We start from the raw sequence: 10,797 nt of genomic DNA, 5'->3' as shown, positions 1-10,797 counted from the left end.
AATAAATAAAAGTGATAGAAACCTGCATTCGGTTTTAATGATAGACTGTTGCAGCGTGAAAAGTAAGGATATGAAACATTGCAAGGAAATTAGATATTATGCCCTGAAGACAACTGCAGCTACCAGCCCATTAATTGTTAGATATTTATTATTAAAAATTTCTTTTCATGAGCGACTGCAGAATATTTGCGCTCTTAAAGTTGTTGAGTTCTGACATGAATGGAGTGTATGAAGCTCATTTTTTTTCTTGCCTCTGTGTGCGTGCGTGTATGTGTTTGTGGAGCTGACAAGGTAGCTGACCCCCAAATGTGATGAATCTTTACTGCACAATTACAAACACTCAAGTGCTGCCTCTGAATTGATAGTGAATAGGATAATGAATGCTGGGAAGTTTGTTTCTGCTCTGAATCTCAATAGCAAGGGGCCTGTGGGTGCCCTTAAACGGCTCTCTCTGGAAGCACAGAGTACCTGACTGTTCACAGTGAAATGAACATCATCTCAAAGGGGCTCTGAGCGTTCACATCCATAGCCTACCATTGTGTGGGTGCTCCCAGAATGCCACTGATCACTTGCCAGGTGCTGCAGACAGGTAGCTAGGAAACAAACAAGCAAACAAAAAAAAAAACCAGCCATGCATATCAGCCAAACCTAAAGGAAGGTACGTATTTTAACAAGTGCTCTAAAGCTCTTGGCAAACGGAAGCATTTTATCATGTCTTAAAAATACAGAGGACATTTGATCAAATACATTCTAAACAGTTTACAGAAAGGCAAGACCACCTAACATGTTCTCCTACTTCTCCATCCTGGAATTACACAACAACCAGCATTGCTGATCTTTTAAGGAAGCAATACCTAAGAGAGAGAGCATGCATCCGACTGATGCATAGGAGGCATGGCACAGGGAGCTGAGTGCCTGTGTGCTGATTGCCACACTGTCGGCTGAGCATGCGTGCTGACCCACCTGTATAAACAGATGATAATCTGCCCTTTCTTTTAAAAGCATTTTGAGGTCAACTACTGCAAATGGGAGACAGACAGGGAGAGCATAACAGAATGTTTTATTATTACATGGTTATATTTCAGCAGTAGTGAGAGTTAAGATGTTACAAAAATATATAATGAGGAATGGTCCCTACCTCAATTGGCCTGTCATCTACCTGTCTCTCATTCTGCTATGAATTATTAAGAGCAGTAATAGTAATTAAATGGGATAATAACATGGCTACAGAAACTTTTTGGAGGAAGATCACATTTTAAACATTTGCTACTTGGGCTTGTATGGCCTTTTGAACATAAAAGGGAACTCTTACTCTACTACAGGGAAAAAAGTGCATCCTTGTTCCTCTTTCCTTTCCAAGTTGCATAAGGCAGTTTATCCCCAATTCTCCATCTTCCTTTCACTTGGAAAACCACCTCTGTAAAGCCACATGCCCTATACAAGCGAGGTTTTCAAAAACTGAACAGGGATGCATTCAGCCCATAGTAAAAAGTACCTGGTACTTCGTCTGTCTTTGTGGTGTGAACGTTTTTCTCCATAATGATATATTATCTACAGTCTACCTAAGAGTAATTTCCTCCTAGGTGTTTCTTTGGTGTTTCTAATGAAGATAAAATGTGGGAGGCCACATTTCATTTACAGAACATGGATTTAGAAAGGGGGAACATTTTACACAGTGCAAAGAAGACAGGCAGCTATTAAAGAAGATTCACAGTTATAGGCAAATATACTAATGGTGGGGTTAGCTCTTGAAATGAGAATTTAGAACATGCCTTAACCTAATCCCTCATTAAGATAATTTATTCCCACCCTCAAGGTCTCACAACACAGCTAGCACTAGGCAAATAATTAGTAACAAACAATTCATTTGATCAATTTCAACTCTTCCTGTTTAATGAATTGTCATCCAACGCAGTACATTTTCTCAAATATATTTATTATTCAACATTATTTGCCAATTTCTGTTACAAATTTGTAGGCTGTTGTTTATTCAGGAGGAGTTGGGTGCTGTATGGTAGGCAGTGTGAGTGGATGCAGAAATCACATGGCATAACCCTGTTCTCTGTCTGGGAAATGGAACATAGAGATGAATTTTGTGAATACTCAAGCTTTCAAAATTTGAACTAAATAAAGTTGAGTGCGTTTTTTGCGCATAACTCATGTATGACAATAGCAGTTCTTTGCTTTGCAGTCACATTGCTTTAAAAACTCACAGTTCCTTTTTATAGCAAGCTGGGAAAAGGATCTACTTCTATTTTGCTGCTGTGAGATAGCATCCTGCCATAGAGAAGGTTGCAAGCCTTTGTGCTAATTAAGATAGCCTTAGGAAGTTACTGCATCGGAAATGTTTCCTGAATGAATCTCCAGCAAGTGTCCAATGCTTGAAGTACTGACTAAGCTCTTTGCCCAGCTGCCCTTCTGCCACTGTGGAGAAACCTGTGGGAGCCTGCTTCACAAACATGGCATCTAGAGGACTGACAGGCTGTGAAATGAATTGGGGTCTCTGACACGGCCATATCTGGGCCACAACCACAGCAGCCCTGGAAGGTACTTTCAAACTACATTTTTCTTGTTGTTTCAGCCAGAATGAGCGCAGTTATCACACTAATGAAATTCTTACATCTCTGTCAGCTGAGGGGAATAAAGCCACACAATGCCATTTCCTAAAACAGCAGCATAAAGCCACTGACTAAATGCATAGCCTATAAAAAAAAGAAAAATACAATGTATAATAAGCAGTCATGGTATAAATGCACCAGACTGGCGAGTTGCAGGGCTGCATCAGATTCACCCCATACAGCATTCCTGTGCCAGTGTTTTTCTTTTCTGTGCCTGTGGAGTTTTGTTGCTCTTCATGTGAGGACAACTGCCTGTTGATTGTGATGAAAGTTGAAGGACTAATTCTGAAGATCTTGAAAGCCAGCTTCTTACTGCAAGGTTGTTTAAGGACCAGCAAGACAGAGTTTGGTGTGTGTGTCACCCTTTACAGTGATAACTGGGTGGTTTAAAGACTGTCACTAGACAGTACTGCAAAATTAGAAACTTCATTGAAGATTATGTTCCAAGACACTCAGGTAGCAAATGCAACTAAAGTACTCAGCCTCAACTCAGCTGATAAAAAGCTGCTACAGTGATAAAAAGCTGCAACTACTCAGCCACAGAAAAGCATTTTAGCACCTGAAACTAAACGCTTTATAAACAATGTAATACATTTTCCTGCAATGCTTTATCCTTCGCATGCCTGGATACAAAGCAAAAAAAACTGCGTGGGGGATTTTTTGAGAGGGTTAAGTGTCAAACTACACTGTTCCGGCTGGGGACCATTACAATTTCCCCATAAAATTTATGTTCTGTGCATAACATTATCAAAACCTTAACTCAATTTTAATTTAGCTCAAGAATTTCCTTAGGATAAACTATTAGAAATCTGCTACATGAATGCCAATTAAGAAACTCAAATGAAGTATTAGTATGCAGTATTTCTAATGAAGACACCATTAAAAAAAAAAAAAAAAAAAAGAAAAAGACAACACATCCACATCACCCCTTACTTCAAAAATGGCTTAAGCAAAGAAAAACAAGTTCATAGTTTGACCATTTTTCCCCCTTTGCTTGCAGGGGATGTACTGTTTTAGAGGACTTTTAGAGTGGCCAGCTCTCCAAAGCATGGCCTCACCTATTTCTCCACATTGAAAAGGCAGTTTAGACTTCCTGCTAAATCCCATCCCAGTATAACTTCGGAGGAGAAACAAGTGTCGTGAACAGATTCACTGCTATTGATGCTTCAGTTATAATACTGGGGAAGTGTAAGTAACAAAATTAAATGAAATCATTTGTAAAAGTGCTTATTCATTTTTGTACTGTAAAACTGGTAACATATATATTATATATATATGTTATATGTTATATATTATATATATACGTTATATGTTATGTATTATATATATATGTTACATGTTTTCTCTAAAAGATGCAACATACAAGACCCAACTATTTTTTCTTTTACTTCTCTACTACTTGCTAGGAAAATGCCCAAGTAGACTGTGTTGTACAAAGTGGTGGGATACTGTCCCTCAAAATTTTGCTCCACATCCTTCAACATGGCCTATAATTTACTATCTCTGACAAGATTACATCCTTCTCAAGAAAATAAGAACTGAAATAAAGCAAATGCTTTAAAAATTATTCTGGATTAGAAGCAAGTTTAATGCATATTAAATGTACGAGGTCATAGTAGCACTCTGTCCTTCATTTAGAATGGAAAGGTCTCTTGAACACTTCTACTTTAGGGAAGATGCTCCCTCTCTCTGGGCAGAACAGAAGCACTAGCTTCTTTTCTGAGGTTTCTGTTATCAGAAATGCAAGTAGCACTTACAGTCATATTGCACTGAAATAACAATAGATCTGCAGTCTGTGCTGCTCATATGATAAAAGACTTTACAGTAAATTGTGCAATGGACTACATTCAATAGAATCTAGATGAAGCTGTAGTTACTGCACATCTTGCAAACAATACAGTTTTTTTATAGAAAACCATAGAGAAACAGGGAGATGTATCTGAACAGAAGTTTATTAATCCCTTGTTTAAAAAAAAATCTGTAGTGTCAGCTATAGACTTCTGAGTAACAAATCCAAGTAAATCACCTGATTTGCTTTTGGATACCAGCATTCCAGAGGCAAAGAGACTAAATTAGGTTAGAGTCATAACCATCAGTTATTCCATGCAGTCAAAATAAATCAACAATTGACTACACACATTGAAAGCTAGTCAGGATGTAGCTCATACATTAACCAAAATGAAATTACACCTGTTAGAAAAATGTATTTTTATTTATCACTAGAATAATAAAAAATATAAATCTGTGCTTAATAGGAAGAACATGTTACTCCCTACAGCAATGTGCAGCTCACAGGCTACTAGAACTAGTGCTTTGGTAGTTGGATATTAATAGACTCCACAAGCAATAGCACATGATATGACGTTTCTCCTTCATCTTTTCATGCAAAGAGAGCTCCAAGGTTATGAGACTACATGAGTATTCAAGGAAGTATGGTTGCATCTCTTTGCATGAAGAAATAGTACATATACCATTGGCTCAGAAGAATAAACCCATGAACACTCCATAGTGGCTCATCTGTCATGGTGTAAAGTAGTAGAAAAATTACTTATATAAAACTAGTAACCAGGAATAGAAGAGAGAAAAAAGTAAAGTGCAAGAGCAGAGGCACAATAGAGATATGAACTATAAGCAATCTGGTATAGGTTGCTCCCCCCAAAAAAAGGAACAGCATTCTTCTGAAGGACCACTTCCTCACGTAGCTATCTCAGCTTCTTCTGTTGCTGCCTTACAAAATCCATGAACAGAAAAAAAACAAAAAAAAATACACACACAAAAAAACCCCACTCATTTTTGTGAGAAATAGCAGAAGTAACAGAATGCACTGCCATCCCTCCTTGCTGGGGCAATTTTGAACGGATGATGTGTTGTATGCTATCTTACATGTATTTGCTGTTGTGATGAGCTTCAAACATGTACTATTATCTACTACATGAGGATGAGAAAATAACACAGGTTACCAATTCTATTGAAGTTATAATAGAAATGAACAAATGGAAGAAGAGATGCAGATAGCTACTTCTGTGAGTCTCAGTAAGTGCACTAAACAGAGTATAAAGGCTAAATACTGAAACCTACTTATAAAAAACTGTTCTGAGTAATATTAATCTGGAAAAAAAAATACAACAACAAAAAAAATTGAACTGAAGCTCCCTAATCTGTGCCAACATAAGTATCTATGCTTTAAAAAAAAAAAATAAATACATTTTATCATTAAGTCATTACCAGAAAGAGAACAGTTAAACTCCATTCAGTCATAGCTCTGAAAGAAGAAATCTAGGAGCCCAAAAAAGCCTCATACTAAAGCATGTACAGCTTCCTTCTTCTGTCACCTGCATGTGTACCAAACATGATTAACAAGCATGGCACAGCTACTCTCAGCTCTGAAGGACTTGCAAAGATGATGACCGAGAGGAGCCATACTATTTCCAAACATGAAGTCTCAAAATCCCAAAAATGAATGTTTCTGGTCAAAGTTTTTATTTGAGATGAATCTGTCTTCAAGGTGGATCTTCACAGACAGCAAGGAAGTTTTGTAAACATGGAGACAGTACAGAGCAGTCTTCTGTGGTGTTTGAACTTGGCATTTTCCAAGCAGGAAAGCAGGATTTAGAGATTTTTCTTAGATTACTTTGAAAAATCCCAGTCCTGATTCTTAGTGTCATTACTGAAGCCTGAGTTGTATCTGTTGCATTCAACATTATACAATGGAAAAATAGGATAGCCAAACATTAACACTCTTGCTGTCCAGTACATCTGGATTTTTCTTTCTCTCCTTCACTTTCTTTCCTCATCCTACCACAACAGAGAAATACAGCCAGTAAAAGAAACTGCACTGCACACTTCTGATACACAGCTATACCTCTGTTCTCCATATGAATTCAGCTGTCAAAAGAAAGCTAACTATCCCAAGTAGTGACATTTCTATTTAGAAACCAAACAAACAGGTATCATATGTACACAGTCCATGCTTCAAATTGTTGGGGGAAAAAAGAGCTTTTATCTGGGAAAAGTGAAAAGTATTGAAGTTGTCCTGCAATGCAAAAATTACCCAGTCTGACATTGTCAGTTCATGCTGCCTCTACCTAATATGCCTTAGGATCCAAAAGCATGAGGCAATACATGGCCTCATATCAGGCAAGCATGCAATCCTGGCTGTTTAATCATGGGCTGCTTTAATCCCAGGAGAAATGGAATTTGGAAGCCAAGCTTGTACAGTCACACACGAATCAATAAATAAGGATAAGGAGTTCATGGAAATTATGTGTGATACTTATCACAGATTAGCCACTTTTAAGTCACTTCTTACCTATATAGCTACATAGAATCTGTTTTCTTTTGTTAAAATCAAGGGTGTTGATACTGCTTAACAGCAAGAATATGGTCTTCATTCAAAGAAGCCCAAGCCCTCTGTTAGATTTTAACATCAATTGCATTGCACTGGATAGTGTAAACTGGGCATAGCACAGCAACAGCTGTTAACCTGTACTGCTTATTAAGGGCAGTTTTTAGTCTATTTCTCACTAAAATGATTTTCCAGTACCAAAATTTGGAGAGTAGGCAAAATAAATAATCCTAACTTTAGGCTAGTGTAACAAAAGATTAAAGGCATGTTAAAGCCTAAAGAGCTTAAATACTGCGTAGTTGCCTGAAGCCTATGTGAACTCTGCTTTATGCATTAAAGCCTTTCAGGGGCCTCAAATCCTCTTTGTAGAAATGTCTGTGATTGTCCAAATCTTGTGATGGCAAATATCTATCTTAAACACCCATCAAGTTCAAAATAAATAGGTATACCTTTACCTGTATGCAAGAATAAGCAGATTTACAGGATTAAGCATGAGAATATTGATATAGCAGGCTACATCTAAAGACACAGTGAGCCACAGAGAAGCCACTTATCTTTCAACAGCACTGCTCACCACTGTATGATATGGCTTTTCTCTCCTCAGTCACAGTAGTATGAGCCATGCCACCCCCTCAACTCTTTTCTGATAGGGTACTTTTAAACCACAGATGGGGCACTTTAATTCCTATTGCTGCTTCAATCACGAGGGACAACTATTTAGCTGGACCTGGCCATTCAAATTAAGGCTAAGACACATGTAAGTCACTTACTTGTACATTTGGGTGTCTCTACTTTCTATACCTAGCCTGTAACATAACCTACTTCCTGAGTACAGACTGTAGTGTCCTTATCTCTCTGCTGAGAGATGTTTACTTGTAATACTTAGTCCTGCAAAATACTGTGCTATTTCTCATGTAATCAAACCTGTATGAGTGCTTGCAGTTTTGAAGTCACATATAAGCACAACATGAAGAAATACCTTTGTAGTATGCAGCCAGAAATGCATAGAAGACTGGGTTGCAAAGCTTCTTATGTGCTGTTGGGGTTCAAGCATTCAACCTGCCATAGTAGTCCGATATAAAATCAAAACCAAACTAGGACTGTTACAGAACAAAGATTTCTGCTCATGTAAATGCCTGATAGAGCACAATGTTTAAGTGGAATTTATACTTGTGTTTTGAAGAATTCAGAAGGCATCTGTCACAGCTGACCATGTTGATGAAAAAACAGTGGAAACAGGCAGCAAGCAGCATAACAACCGCTCTAATAGATACATCACGCAGTATCACATGCTGTACTAAATCATGCCAGAGGGTGGTACGAGCTAAATGCAGAAAAACAAGATCAACTTTAAACTCCTTTAAGGAATACATTCAATAGTTCTGTACTGACATCAAGTTAATCTGCCAATTTCTTACATTTGCTTCACATACTTCATTCTGCACTAGAACATGTTGCCCAGGACCATGCCCAGAAAATTTTTGAGCATGTGGTTCACATCCTTAGAGAATCTCCCTAGGCAACAAATGCCAGTGCTGTCACACTTTCAGTATATATAAAAAAAGTGTTTCCTAACATTCAGGTGGGAGGTCCTATGTTTCAGTTTGTGCCCATTGCCACTTGTCCTGTCACTGGGCACCCTGAAAAGAGCCTGGCTCTGTCTTCTTTGCTGCCACCCCTCCTTCAGCTATTTATACATTGATAAGATCCTCCCCTGGACTCCCCTTCTGGAATCTCAGCTTTTCTTTGTAAAATACTCCACTCCCTTGTACCTCCAAAAGTTCCTTGTCCTGTGAAGCCTGAAACTGGACATAGTACTCCAGGTGTAATGAAAAAATTGTAAGGTAATACTTTAAATATAACATAAGGAGCAAGAGAAGAAGAAGCACAAAGCTGAGAACTCTTAACAAAGAAAAGCATTAAATATCCAGAAGTGTAGAGAAGCAATACACTACTACCACATTTAAGAAAAAAATTAAAAAAGGAATTGATCCAGATATAGAAGAGTTACACTAGCACTACACTCTAAGTAGAGTGCGTGCATGCTCTTCATTGCATTATTGTCTTTGCATTTCTACGAGTGAAGAAAAATACAAATCTGGCATTATGCTCAGTTCCTTATAACAATTCCTTGCAGCTTTGGCTAGTTGCGAAGTGGACAAGACTAGGACAAGTAACCTGAAAGCAAAAGGTATGTTTCTCCTACCACTACTACTTCTGTCCTGTTTGTAGAAAACAGAATAGAGAAACACAGTAACGATGCACAAAATGCAAAGAAGCTTTAAACACAGGAAGCCTATTTTATGGCTCCCTGAATTTAACTTTAAATCATGCTAGCATAGACCACAGAATAGAAACAATTTAAGATCTCTAATGCTGGGGTAAAAGAAACTGAGTTTATATTGGTACCGTTTCATTTTAGGTATGGAAGGGCTCTGTTGGACTTGGGGCAGAGAGCAACTGAGGGTATTAACACCTATTCCCTGCTCACCACAGACTTACTACTAAGGCAACTTTGGGCAAGTCTGTTTCATCAGTGAAATGGAGATAGGACTTTTCTGCCTCATAGGCAAGAATAAAATTAATGTCTATAAACTGCCTGAATAGCCAGGAGTTTTATATTAAGTATTTTTATATTAAGTATTCATTTTAATATAAAGATTTTTAAACAGGTGAAAGAAAAACTTCCAGTAACAAATTCTGAGCTATTACCCACACCACACATAAAATCCCTCTGGAAACAAAGTATAACTTTAATTACTTCCCTAACTTGAGTTTTCTTATTATTTCCTGCCCCCCAGAGTACACATGCAATTCTGTACCAAATTCTTTCCCAAACAATAAGCAAACCAAAAAGCTGCCATGATTAACAAGCAGTGGTTAAATGGTTAAGTGGATAAACAAGGGCTTATTTATGCTCAGGAGCATGGGAGGCATAAATAAAAGAAATAATTAAAACAAACCAGGTTAAAAATAAAGGCCCTTATTAACACAAAAGATTACTTATAAGTAATTTATTTCCTCCTTTAGTCCATAATGGCAAGCAAAAGAGATTTTCTTGGAATATGGAATAAGGTCATGGAGTTAACTCATAAATGCACTTTGCAAGACCTTTCCAAAAATAAAGGAACATACACAAGTAAAGATTTGTTGGTGGAGGAAAAAAAAATAAAAGAATCACCTAGGATGCTGTAACTGACATGAAGCAGAAAATATGGAATGTGACTAGTTTCTTAGAGCATGATGTAAGCCTTTAAATGCAGGAATAGAAAGCTGAAACAACTTATAGAACATCAACACAGCATGTTAAAAAGGAAAAGAGGATCCAGAAGACAGACAGTTACAGAACTAAGGAAGACAAACAGGAAACACTGTATGCCTAAGTGTGCACTTGCAGCCCAGAAAGCCAGCCGTATCCTGTGGTATGAGGTTGGTGAGGCACTGGCACAGCTTGCCCAGAGAAGCTGTGGATGTCCCATCCCTGGAGGAGTTCAGGGTCAGGTTGGATTTAGTTTTGGGCAACCTGGTCCGGTGGGAGGTGTCCCTGCACATGGCAAGGGGGTCGGAACTGGATGGGCTTTGAGGTCCCTTTCATCCCAAAACATTTTGTGATAAATCTTAGGTTAAAATACTTGGTAAGTTCATTCCATGTGAGAAGTTAATAAGAAAAGAAAAAAACAGTTTAATGCAGAATAAGGAAAGACTATAGGATAAGGGAAGAGTTCAGAGCACTAGTACTTCCATAGCTATATTCACAATACACGTATATTAAAATTATTAGCAGTTTGATGGTACTGACCATAGTGAAATACTGAAGAAATCCACAGTCAATTA

Source organism: Netta rufina (genome assembly GCF_964035555.1).
Source record: "Netta rufina genome assembly, chromosome: 2".
Lineage (NCBI taxonomy): Eukaryota > Metazoa > Chordata > Aves > Anseriformes > Anatidae > Netta > Netta rufina.
The sequence above is the reverse complement of the archived record's forward strand: the minus strand, read 5'-3'. Positions refer to the sequence as shown.